Source organism: Myxine glutinosa, chromosome 6 (assembly GCF_964187855.1).
Source record: "Myxine glutinosa chromosome 6, kmMyxGlut1.1, whole genome shotgun sequence".
NCBI classification, from domain to species: Eukaryota; Metazoa; Chordata; class Myxini; order Myxiniformes; family Myxinidae; genus Myxine; species Myxine glutinosa.
In genome coordinates, this window is record NC_136266.1 from 172,596,230 (window position 1) to 172,609,728 (window position 13,499).

Sequence of the window (13,499 nt, forward strand, 5' to 3'; positions counted from 1 at the left end):
GCGGGTGGGCGCGAAACCGCACCGCGGGTGCCGACTGGGCGGCGGGCGGGCTCCTGGCAGCCTCCCCGACGAGCTGGCTCGCCGCTCCGATGAGCTGGCTTGCCGAATCGATCTTGTCGGCCTCCCTGGCGAGGTCGCGGGGGTTTGTGATGGTCGTGCTTGCCAGGGCGACCCGGACCTGGGCCGGGAGCTGGCAGAGAAAAAGCTCTTGGAAAAGGAAATCCGAGGGATGCTCGCCGAGCAATGCGAGCATGTAGTCCATACGTTCGGACGGGTGCGTATCGCCGAGCTCAGGAAGGTCGAGCAGGCGTCGTGCACGTTCAGTCGGGGAGAGGGCGAAGGCGCCCAGAAGAAGTGCCTTGATGGCCTCGTACTTGCCGTCAGCGGGCAGGCTCTGGAGGAGGCTCAGGCAGCGGGCGGCGGTCACGGAGCCGAGCGCGGCGACCACGTAATGGTATTTCGTGGTGTCCTCCGTAATGCCACGCAGGGCGAACTGGGAGTCCGCCTGAGCGAACCAGACGGCGGCATGTGCTTCCCAGAAAGTGGGCAGTTTGAGGGACACTGCCGTGTCTATCGCGTGTCGTAAACTCGGGGTCACCAGTGAAGGAGCAGCGCTCCTGCTTGAGACGGACGGAGTGACGGACAAGACACAAACTCGTCCGAGAAGATGTTTATTGTATAATCATCTCGGCAACTCTGAAAACCCGTTTATCGGGTTCGCATATATATCCAAACCAAAAAGCATACATCAGAACCCAAACCCCGCCTCTCAGGCGAGGCACGCTTTGGTGGTCATGTGACCGACAGGTGCAAAGGATTATAACCTCGGCGCCGCGGTTTGGCCGCCGGTTACGTCACCGGCTTGGGCCAGGAGATTCTGTTGCTGGTCTCGAGCTTTGGGTGGTTGGTGCAGGATGGAGTGCTCATGATTGGTTGACGGTCAGTGAAATTAGAAACGCTCATCCCACCAAAACTTGTCTAGACCCTGTTTGAAAGCTTCAATAGACTGAGCATCCACAACATTCCGCGGAAGACTGTTCCAGTCTTTCACTACTTCCTGACTGAAGAAACTTTTCCTTACGTCGAGGTGACACATGACAATTAGAAGGTGTCACATGTCATAAAAAACTGCAATTTCTGCTTATGTTTACATACACCAAACATATGTGAATAAGGGTTACATGCATTAGGACACTTATTGTGCAAATTTATTGGCCTGTAATTTCTTCGGAGTGTTTTAGCATGTTGTTTGAGACATACTGAATAATTATAGAACAATATAATTCGGCAAAAAAGAGACAAATTTACATATTGTGAAAAAGTAATTTGGCCATCACGTTCAATATGTGATGATCTATGTGTGTGCAAATGTTCAAGTTCACTGGACCATGGATGGCCGTGATCAGTCAGGAACCACCTTTAGAGGCCATTTTCCCCCACGGAGCAGGGGTTGGCCTTTTTTGAAGCAATGTTTTATGGCCGGATGCCCTTCCTGCCGCCATCCATGTTAGTCGCCTTTTGCGACACAGGGAATAATTACCAGTGAACTGGTACTCAATTTTCCAACCTCTGAAGGATGACATGCTGAATCAACCCCCCTGGCGTTAATTCAGCGATCGACCGGGGTTCGAGCCCAGGATCCTAGGATCCCAAGCCGGCACCCTAACCGCTAAGCCAACACCAACCGCGAAGCTTCAGATCAGTCAGGGAAAGCTCACAATCATCCAGTGCAGGTTGAGACATCACTAGTTAGTTGTTCATGAAGGTCTGTGTTTAACAGCAATAGTGAAGTACAAACCTCCCAGTGAAAGCAAATAAACATTTGAAAGTTAAAATTAAAGCACATTTATATCTTGTGCTGTATGGCAATGTCCAGCATCAAACTTTCATTCCAGTTCAAGCCGATGTCTGTTTGCACAATTATGGAATTGGAACCAGCCAAAACTCAGCACTGAAGCACAGGCAGTAAGCAAAGCTTTCACCAAAAGTTCAATTGCAGAGGCGTTTTAATTAATTCATTTTCCATGATGCTTGAGGCTCACTCCCACTGCCTGCGGTACATCAGTAGCACCAGCAAATTGGCCTGCCTGTTTCCTTCCCAGCCTGCAGCTGCCCAGTGAGGCACAGTTGTGGCAGGGCCTGATAAAAGTGATATAATTCCTCAAGCACATAAATCATGCAAACTGACCTGAATGTATTTCCAACTATTCGCAAAAACTTATCCTGACCAAGGAGTAATGAATAAGCTTTGGGCATCGTACCAACAGGAAGCGAAGTTCAGAAAAACATTGCTTCCCGAGCCGATAATAAATAACTAGATTTAAAATTATGGCCGAGGTGCAACAAACAGAAAATTGGTTTTTGAATCTTCATTGGACAGAGTCGTGCATTTCGATTGTGAGTCTGACAATTGGGATATTGCAATTCCACAGTGAAACATTAGCAGTTGCACACACGTCAGATCATTATAGTATTATTATTATTATTATTTTGTATACAACATCAAGACTCGTGTAAGAGCTAACATTAATCACAAAAAAAACCATAAACGGGCACATAAAACATATGATAAAGGGAAAGGGAGACAAGATGTGGAGAGAGAGGGAAGCACACAAGTACAACAATTGAGAGCAGGGACATCGGGAGATCTGTGGGAGGGAGAGGGCTTGGGGGAGGAGGCATGGGAAGGGGGGGGGGGGGGGGAGGTATTAAACTGCTAGGACTTCCAGGAAAGAAGTCGGTATTTCAAAAAAAGTGGTTCTGGGGTGAATTAATGGGGGTAGAAAAGATAAAGGTTTTGGATGGGGGAAGATAAGAAATGGTGGTGAACAGCTGTTTTAAAGACCTGGAGGGAGGAGTGGGATTGAAGAGAGTGAGGGAGTTTGTTCCAGAGTCGGGAGAAAAGAGGAATGAAAGAGTGAAGGTGAGCAGAGAGTCTTGATTTTGGTAGTTTCACCAGAAGAGGGTTGCTGGCAGATCTTGTGCGTCCTGAAGGAAAATTTGGGGGACAGAGCACAGACAGAGCTGGGGGAGCAAGGCCGGAGAACAGTAGGTAAAGGACAGAAAGACCACCAACCTGCCTACGGTGAGTGAGTGAAAGCCCCTCGGAGTTAGCTTCATCGCAGGAGATTCCAATGATTCTGTGTGCTTTGGTTTCAACAGCGTGAAGCCGAGCTAGGTGTGAGGCAGGATCACCGGCCCAGAGGGGAGAACAGTATTCCATTGAGCTGCAGATGAAAGCCTTGTATGTGGTGAGGAGCTCAGGTTAGCCAAGGAAGGGCTTCGCACGAGGGAGGACTTCACACGACGGAGGATGCCCAGTCGGCGACTGGCTTTGGAGGCCAGCTTGGAAATGTGGTTTTCCCAAGAAAGATCATGGCAGATAGTGAGACCCAAAATCTTGAGCGACAGAACTTCTTGGAGAGGATTGTTGAGAAAGTAGATGGGAGGGTTGTCCAGTCGATCTTTTCGGAGAGACATAGTAAGAGTGTGAGATTTGTCAGGATTGAAAGACATGTTCCACTTGTTTGACCAGTCTGTGATTTTGTCCAGGTCTTCAGAGAGTGAGGAGGCAGCAGACTGCCGATCTGAGGGAAGAGGAATGGAGCGGCAGAGAGTGGAGTCATCAGCAAAGAGATAGAGAGGATTTTCGAGAGAGTCAGAGAGATCATTGATGAAGACCAGAAAAAGCACGGGGCCCAGAACACTGCCTTGGGGAACTCCAGCCTGAACAGGAAGAGGAGATGAGAGAAACCCTTTCAGGGCCACACGTTGACGACGACTAGAGAGGAAGTCCGCCAGCCATGCGTGGAGATTTCCATGGATACCAAAGGAGGAGAGTTTGGTGAGCAGAGCGGGGTGCCAGACCGTGTCGAAGGCACGTGATATGTCGAGGGAGACAGCTCTAATTTCCTGTTTGGCATTGAGGACCTCCATCCATTGTTGAGACAGCAGAAGCAGCATGTCCAGAGTAGAGTGACCTGGTCTGAAACCAAATTGATGATCAGAGATCAAGCCATTGGAGAAGAGGAAAGATTTCATATCCGAAGCAATGATGGATTCCATGACTTTGCTGATAATTGGGAGAAGGCTGATTGGTCTGTAGTTGCTAGGATCTGTTTTTGCACCTTTTTTGTGCAAAGCGGTGATGTTGGCTGATTTCCAAGCAGATGGCAGTTGACCTTGAGCAAAAGAGAGGGTGAAGAGAACAGAGAGAGGGTGAGATAGAGCAGCAGAGCAGGATTTTAGGACCCGTGGGCTGATGCCGTCGGGTCCAGTTGCAGAATCAGAGTCGAGGGTTGACAGAAACTTTTCCACCTTGTCAGGAGGAAAGGACACGGAGTCCAGGAGCAGCAGGGTACGACTGGGTATGGTGGGTACAGAGAGGGATGGGTTTGGGACACAAGATTTAGAGGCAAACACAGAGTTGAGGCATTCAGCTTTTTCACGTGCGGAGTCAGCTGTGTAGCCGTTTGAGGTAAGGGAGGGGATGGAGGGGGAACAAACACCAGAAACGGATTTGACCAGACGCCACCAGGATTTGGAAGAGGGAGACAGATAAGAGAGTTCGGTCTTGAGAACGGAGAGATATTGTTTCCTGGCTCTCCTGAGGGTGGACACACACTTGTTTCGGGCTTTGTGAAAGGAAATGACATTTCCTTCCGTTGGATTTGCTTTCCAGGAGACGAAGGCAAGTTGTTTCTGGGCAACAGCCTCACCACAAGATTCCGTGTACCATGGACGGGAGGAAGGGTATGACAACTGAAGACGAGATGGGATAAATCTGTGCATGAGAGAGAGCAATTTACTTTGGAAGAATTCCCAGGATGAGTTGATGTCAGAGGTGGTAGAGATGGGAGACCAGTCCAGATGATTGATGGCTGCTTGAAGACCGTGCCAGTTGGCCTGAGTGAAATGCCAGACTCGTCGACGCTGAGCAGGCTCCCTGAGGATGGTCAGAGAGATGTCCACTTTAACAAGGACATGATCAGATGATCCGATCGGAGCAGAAGAAGAGCAGCAGACATTTTCAGGGAAGTTAGTCATAACCAAGTCCAGAAGAGAAGATGTTCCGTTGACTGAGATCCGGGTCGGGAAATTGACAGATTGTGTCAGTCCCAGTGAGTCGCAGAAGTCCTTTGCTGAGGAGCCATGGCTGGTGAGAGAGGTACCCACACCCAGCCAACTGGCATGATGACAGTTGAAATCACCACATATGAGGAAGAGAGAGTTGGGATGAGTAGATAGAAGTTGGTCCATATCATCAGACAGCGAGATGTAGATGGAGTCATCACTGTATGGTGGACGGTACAACACACATATGAACAAGAGGTGGGAGCGAAGGGGAAGCCGTAGCCAGAGGTATTCCTGGGGGTGAGGTGGAGAGAGTGCAGTGCAGGGCGAGTGAGGAAGAGAGTTTTTGATAAAGATAGCAACCCCGCCTCCAGGACGAGGCTCAGGTCTATCATACCGGAGGAGGGAGTAGCCCGGGAGAGATACTATGGAATCAGAGACATCATAAAGGAGGAAAGTTTCTGTTAAGCAGATCACGTCTGGTTTGACAGAAGCAACCTGTATGGAGAGATCAGTTAAGTTTGAACGAAGGCCCCGGATGTTTGAGGTCCATACCGTTAATGAAGAGGAAGGGGGAGCATCAGATACAGAACAGGGGGGAGGAGGGGTAGGGTAAGATGTGGAAGAGGTGGAAGAGGTAGGGAGAGCTGTTGAGGGTGTGTCAGAGATTTCAGAATAGCTCGGAGAAAGGGAAGGATGGGGCGGACAAAAGGTTTGATGGTGATTGGGTGAGCCACAATGAGGTGTTATTTGAGGAGGGGGAGGAGCGAGGCAGAAGGTTGGGGGAGATGGAGGTGAGAGTTTGAAGGGGGAAGAAGCGGGGAGGACGCTTTGAGGAGGGGGAGTGAGAGGGGGGAAATTGAGAAGCAATGAGGGTGGGGAGATTTGAAGGGGAGGGGTGAGGGGGGAGTTTGGGAGGGAAGGGACAAGGGGAGGGATTTGAAAGGGATGGGATATGGGGGAGATTTGGAGGGGAGGGGTGAGGCAGGAGTCTAGGAGGGGAGGGGCGAGGGGGCGTCTTGGCGGGGAGGGGTGAGGGGGTAGTTTAGGAGGGAGGGGTGATGGGGAAGATTTGGAGGGGAGGGGTTATGGGGAAGATTTGGAGGGGAGGGGTGAGATTGGATTTTTGAAAGTGTACGATTTATGGGAAACGAACATTTATTGCAAAATGAGTTTCTTGTGACCTTCGAGTTAAAAATACGTTTAAGGACGCTGGATGGAGGATGGAGTGCAGGAGAGTTTAGGGAATGTAGAAAAAAGGCACTATAGGAGATGGATATTTTTTTGGGGATGAATTTATTTGGTGAGCAAGTCGAAAGCAGCCTTTTAAAGAAGAAGAAGAAAAAGGTGTTATAAAATATGACGGAATACATAACTTGAGGGGAAAGTGTAAACATTGAAGGTTAATGAGTGAAAACTATCTGGGGAAATGGGGGAGAAACACGTGGTCGAAGAACGAACGAACGAATAAGAATGAATAAACGAATGAGAACAGAGAAGGAAATGTTGTTGTTTTTTTTTGTTTTTTTAAATAATAATAACACTTTTGAGTTGCTCATTCTAAGTTCCACATGCACAAACAAATAAACAAATTCCCTGACCATCCAAGTGTAATGTGCTTGAAGTTCTGGTAAGCTTCTCAATAATTTACATTGTGGAAATGTGGCTCCCATAAAAAATTCAACATGTGGAAGTCAAATATTTTGCATGTTTGGCACTTATGCTCATTTGTGGGAGCTATTTGACTGATTATTTATTTAATGTCAAATCTTTGCGACTTCATAAAGCAGCAGGAGTTTTTGATGGAGAAGTGAAAACAAAAAGTAGCATCCTTTTTGGTTCACTTTTCCTTTCAATTTCATGAAATTACTTTTGCCTTTCAACAATTAACAATTCGCATCAACTATTAACTGATATAATCTATCCCAGTATGTTTAAGGATCTAGAATTTATACACCATATTAAGGTCATCTACATGTCAAATACATTTGGAAAGGAGGGATCTGGTGGGAGTGGAGGGAGCGGGTGTGGAGGGTGTGGAGTTTGGTGATTGTAAAGCAAGGAAAAAGGAAGGGAAGAAGAAAAAAAATAGTGGAGAAAAACGAAGTTTAGGCAAGTTCAAAAGAGGTCGTAGGGAAGTGGGAGTCCTGGTGTGTGTGTGTGTGTGTGTGTGTGTGTGTGTGTGTGTGTGTGTGTGTGTGTGTGTGTGTGTGTGTGTGTGTGTGTGTGTGTGTGTGTGTGTGTGTGTATGTGTGTGTGTGTGTGTGCAAAATACACAGATAATTTCAATTTCTACATTGTCATTTATTTTGATTTCTTAAAATTAAGAACTATCTGTTCTTATTATGTCAGAACATAGGAACATCCTTGCAGAACTCTACAAGGAATACTGAATATTGAATTTTGGCAGAACAGGGGAGGAATTGGGAGCAAAATGCAGAGCATGGATTGTCAAGCATCATTTGGGCTCATATCGTATCGGCCCAGCACATGTGAAGCCTATGAACACCTAAACATATGTCTGTTTTAATAGTGTCTGTCAGTCACTCTGTCTATCATGTCCATGATGCAGTAAAGCACCAAAGAACTACACTCGGGTTAATGAACAGTATTCCAATACAGAGTAGGTACTTAAGCAACATGGTTTGCAAGCTTTGGCTCTGCTGGACTTGTATTTCCCAACTCCATCTTTCCCAAAAATATAAAGCAAAACTAGAAAGCATCTGAAAATGCAAAGCCCATCTGTGTCTGTTTGTATTCAGACGTTTTTTTCTTGCTCAAAATAACGAAAACAGTTTTTAAAAATGAAAATTGATGATTTTAAGCAGCCTTGACCTTTGAGCTTTAGATCTAAAAAAAAATAATCAGCGTCTCGCTTTTGATTGGTGAACCAATTCTGTGACCTGCAAATCCTTAAAGTTTCAGGTCAATTGGAGGAAAGTTGATGATTTTTATGGAACCTTGACCTTTGACCTTTTCATCTAAAAAAACAATCGTCTTCTAGCTTTTGATTGGTGAATCGATGCAGTCACCCAATATGCAAATTATTTAACTTTCAGGTCAATCCGATGAAAATTGACGATTTTATGTGATGCTGACTTTTGACCTTTTGACCAAATTATTAATGTCTCTTCTCCATATTATCATAATAAAGCTTTGGTGAGCATTTGATGACAATAGCTCAAAAGGTAAAAAAAAAAAGTTGCAGCCAGGACAGACAGACAGACAGACAGACAGACACACACACACACACACACACACACACACACACACACACACACACACACACACACATGATTACAAAACTCAGTTTCTTGCTGTGCATGGGACAGGCTAATAAATGTCAAAATGTGCATGAGGGTCTGAGCTGTATGAATGTCTATCTATGTCGTGGTTTGAATAACAGTTAACTAGATAATTTGTGGAAAGGATGAAATAATGTACCATTGTACCCCACTATTCACGGGGGGTACGTTCCTGGAAAATGCCACGAAACCGCGAATGGTGGGGCATTGTTTCAATGGAAAAAGGGGGGGATATGTTCCCGAGTCATGAAAATCCGTGAATAGAGAGGAACAAACCACGAATAGCGAGGCAAAATCCGCAAACGGTGAGGCAAACCCCGAGAATGTCGACGATAATCTGTGAAGGTCGATAAAAGTCAGGGAAATGGCTCGGCAAATCCCACGAATGTTGGCGATAATCCCACAAATAGCGAGGCAAATCCAGCGAATGTCAATGAAAATCCGTGAATGCATGCCATGATAGTTTCAATGGGGAAAAGGGAGACAGCTAATTGCACTAATAGATACTGTGGAGTGTTGTCATTCTGTGCAGTAACTCGCGGGGATGATTTGTTATGCAGCTGGTGGAACATCCCGTGAAGGTCTCGATTATAGTGCGGCTAAAATTCACGGCCGTGAAAGCCATGAAAACGCAAAGCACACAGTAGCGAATGTAGAAACAGGTCATGCTAGCGGCTCATAGAAGATGTTTTTTAGTGTATGTCCAGCTGCTTTATACATGGCTGGCGAAAGATTGGTTTTATAAATGTGCCAAGCAGCAGCTTGTGAATATTTTTTTTTGCTTCTCTGAAAAAACGTGAATTAATGGAACACGGCCACGAATAGGAAAAAAAACCACGATCTCGGAGAACACGGCTGCGAATCGAAAAAAACCTGCGAATGTGCGGGACACTTTTCCCCGAATAGAGATTCAGGTCGCATTTTATCAACCGCGAATACGCGGAACCGCGAATAGCGGGGTCCGACTGTACATGCTTATTATTGGTTAATACTGAATTAGGGATTGGTAGGATGGACTTGAGGTTTTCACGCTCAATCTGAGCTGTCTAACTTGGGTATGAATCTCAGCCCAGATATAAAATGCCATCCTGGTGTTTTGCATGCAGGGCGATTCAATGTGTGTGTTGCCCCTCAAACTGGGTGTCCCGTCTGCCAGCATTAGTTGGTACTCGAAGACGTTAAAGACCCTATGGTGTCCTTTGAAAAGAGTAAATAGGCAAGTATCTTCTACACCCTGAAAAAATTAATAATCCCTGCCTAAACTACCACTTTGAAGACAAAGTCAAACCACCCGATGTAATATTTGCCATGTGACTGTTTTGGTAGCACTGAACCTGCCTTCTGGCGGAACACTAGAAAGACTAAAGAATACTCAATTATTATTCCCACACACATAAATCTCTTTTTTCCCCTACAACTGGAGTCAAGTGTTGTGCACCTTTCGTTGGTGTGAAAACGTTATAAAGATAAATCAAGCACAATTCATCTGAATCAATTTGGGAAAAATAAAAATACAAAAATATGAGGAAAAATAAATTTCTGGCAGGTTTTATCCCCTTAAGTATAAAAGTTCATTCATATCATATTTTCAGTGTCATAAAGGAATGAGTAAGCTGATTTGTCCTTAGACAGCATCGCTCCATTCACACACATAAGGAACTGTGGAATGGTTAAGACTTATCAGCCATGGAGTGAAGACAGACAGTACAAGATATCAGTAAGACAAGAATAAATGAATTATTTAGGATTGAGGCTATGAAGCTGAGCCGGTGCTGAAGGTTGTGATGGAAAGAGTAGATTGTGTGGCTACAGAATGTGCACGATCAGGACAAACATGGCAACTGATTGAATCTTACCATACGTCTCATGCAGAAGACAGATACACAAGATTGATATTTTACAAGACATTGTATCATAATTACAGTGACAAGAGGGCAACTACTTTTGTAACAATTGTCTCAGTAGACACACAGAGCAAGAGATATGACTCATCATTTAATTAAAATTATCAACGGCTTTTGAAGTGAAGATCTACAAGGCATTCATCCGCAGATTGATGGAGTGCGGCTCTCCCCTGTGGCCTGGCTCATCTGCCTCACACCTTGTCCAGCTTGATGTCGTGGAAACCAAGGCCTTCAAGATCATTGGAATCTCCCATGATGAAGTGGGATTTATGGGGATATCACTTCACCATCGCAAACAGGTCGGTGGTCTCTTTGTTTGCCACCACCGCTTTTTTGGTCTTGAACCTTCTGCTCTTTCCATGTCAATGTATTCAAGCCAGCTGTTCATCACCATCTCAGATAGTCCCCAATCCTAAACCATGATCTTCTCTACAATCGTAATCCTAAACCCAATCCTTCCTCCTTCCAAATTTCCAGTTTTCCGTCCAGAAGGTTTCCTTCTGTCCATCTTGTCCACCCTATGCATCCTCTCCTGCCCACCATTCCTCCCCACACCCATTGTTTGGCCAGGCCTGCCTCTATTTTAGCCTTCAACTCAACAAAATCTTCTGCATAGGTGTACTCTCTTGTATTGTCTTTGTGCCAAGTTTGAACAAAATCGGTCCATGTATGTCGATAAATGGTTTGAGACACATTTAAGTAACAAAATGGCTGGTAATCGGCCATCTTTGATCTGATCTCGAAAAAATATGACGCGCTTATGCAACCCATCATTCATTTTCTGTTTGCCAAGTTTCAACAAGATTAGTAAATGCATGTTCCAGAAATGATTAGGGACATGGTCAATATTGTTTTTTTTTTACAACTAAAATGATGGCCGCCAATCTACCAGTCGGCCATCTTTGATTGCATCGTGAAACTAGATGGTATTCATAGAATACGTACCCTGCGCAGTCAACTTGGTGTGAGCCAACTCTTCTATTTTTGAACGTTTCTTTTTTTTGATACAATATGGCTGCCAGACCACGTGAGCGATGACATCATAAATTTATATTCTCTAAATAATTGTAGCATAGATCATGCTCAATAAATTTCAAACTGATCAGACTAAGCGTTGTCCCTGTTGAATTATGACGTCATAATTATGGCACCAATGACGTCATCGTTAACAACACCTATTCCCCATATGGAGTTCTTTACAATGAGCCACGTTTCAATTTTTAAAATGCTGACACGGCACACAATGTTCTTTACAAACAAAGATGATGGGAATAGAGCCTGTGATTGATGCTGTGAAGAGGAACAGGTTGAGATGGTTTGGTCATGTGTTGAGGAAGGATGAAAGTGACTGGTTGAGAAGAGTGATGGAAATGAATGTAGAAGGAAGTAGAGGATGGGGAAGACCGAGAAAGACTTGGCTAAAGATGGTGGAAGAAGAAATGCGGGCAAGGGGGTTAACAAGGAGAGATGCAGAAAATAGGGCAAAATGGAGAAGATTGTCATGGGGACCGCAAGGCTAACCCCCGCTCTAGCAGGGAAATGGCCTTAAAATGCATGTTGTTGTCGTTGTTGTTGACACGGCACACACTTTACTTTACTGAAATGCAGACACAAGTGTTATATTTTCGTCAAAAATCGTCGGAATTTCGCCAAATCTGTTTTGGTCGTGTTAATATACCTCAGCGATTGACAAATCTGAAATCAGAGTTTTATTTGAGGTCAAAATGACCACGTGAGGTCGCTCTGTACTTTGCCTGCTCATCATGTGCAGTGTGATAATTCATTCGTTCCATGCCCACTCTAGAAGACTCTTCTTCTTCAAACAATAACAACTTCTCGCTTCCATACCGTACATCCAATCATCTTGAAATATTGCAGATATGTTACACTTCATTACCACTACTATAATATAAAGTTTCACATCGATCAATGAAACGGTTCAAGAGTTATAATAAAATTTATATTTTCTTTTAATTATTTATATCTGCCAAACCACGAGACCTTTCGCAAATTCCAAAAGGTCATTTTAGTAGACTGATATGCTGAACACATCTGTGAAGTTTGCCCTCGATAGGATCAAAAATAATGGAGGAGATTGGTTTTAAAAGTATATGCTTAAAAACATCATAACTCTGAAACCATGTGACGCATGACGTCATGCTCGCTGACTTTTTTGTTTTTCATGGGTATGCGATTCTGCCTGTAAACCTTGGCCTCCATCTGTTCAGTCGTTTAGGAGAAAATTGGATTTTAGTGGTTTTTCAGGCTTTTCACTCAAAACAATATGGCGTCCGAACCACGTGACCTACGACGTTACTAAATTTAATTTCTGCATCAATTTATATGGATAAGATACCCAAGAAATTTCATCCTGATCGGATAAAGTTTTTTACTTGTCGAATGATGACGTCATAACAGCGGTACCTATGACGTCATCATTCACATAATGTTATTCCGCATGGAAAATTCTTTGCAATGAGACTGTTTCAATTATTTCGGTGCAGCGGTTTTTGAGATATAGAGGTGCAAAGTTTTTTGGGTTTTTCCAAGATGCCGCCCATACCACGTGACATGTGACGTCATAATATTCACTAAAATATTCTACAGGAGGAGGCCCTCCTATGGTGAAAATTTCATGTCAATCGGACCAACGGTTGTGAGAAAATGAATTTTTAAAATGCAGACACGCACGTACATACGCATTACGTACGCACGTACATACGCACTACGTACGCACGTACGTACGTACCCGAATGCTTAACCCTGCCTTTTGCTTCGCGAGCGCAGAGTAACAAAATGATGTGCATATGTATATCGTCATGTGTTGTCTTTGTGCCAAGTATGAACAAAATCGGTCTATACATGTCTGAGATATGGTTGCGGACGGACGGACGGACGGACAGATGGATGTACGAGACCTAATCCATGAGCTCCCGTTTCGAACTAAGTCCAACGGAGGCTAATACTAATGGGAAAACTGCATGAAATATCCACCTAACTTGGTCTATGATAAGAAGCATAGGCCTATACTTTGGCAGCAGCCTTTAATACAACAACCTTTTGAAGAATTATGTGATGGTGTGATGAAACTTTCATCAAAAAAAATTTTTATCGAAAATTATATCGTTTGTTGGAGAAGAGTATACGTAGAGAGTAAAACAAAAATGAACAAAACACCAACATGCAAAGTAAGACAAAATATGATGGCAATTAAATG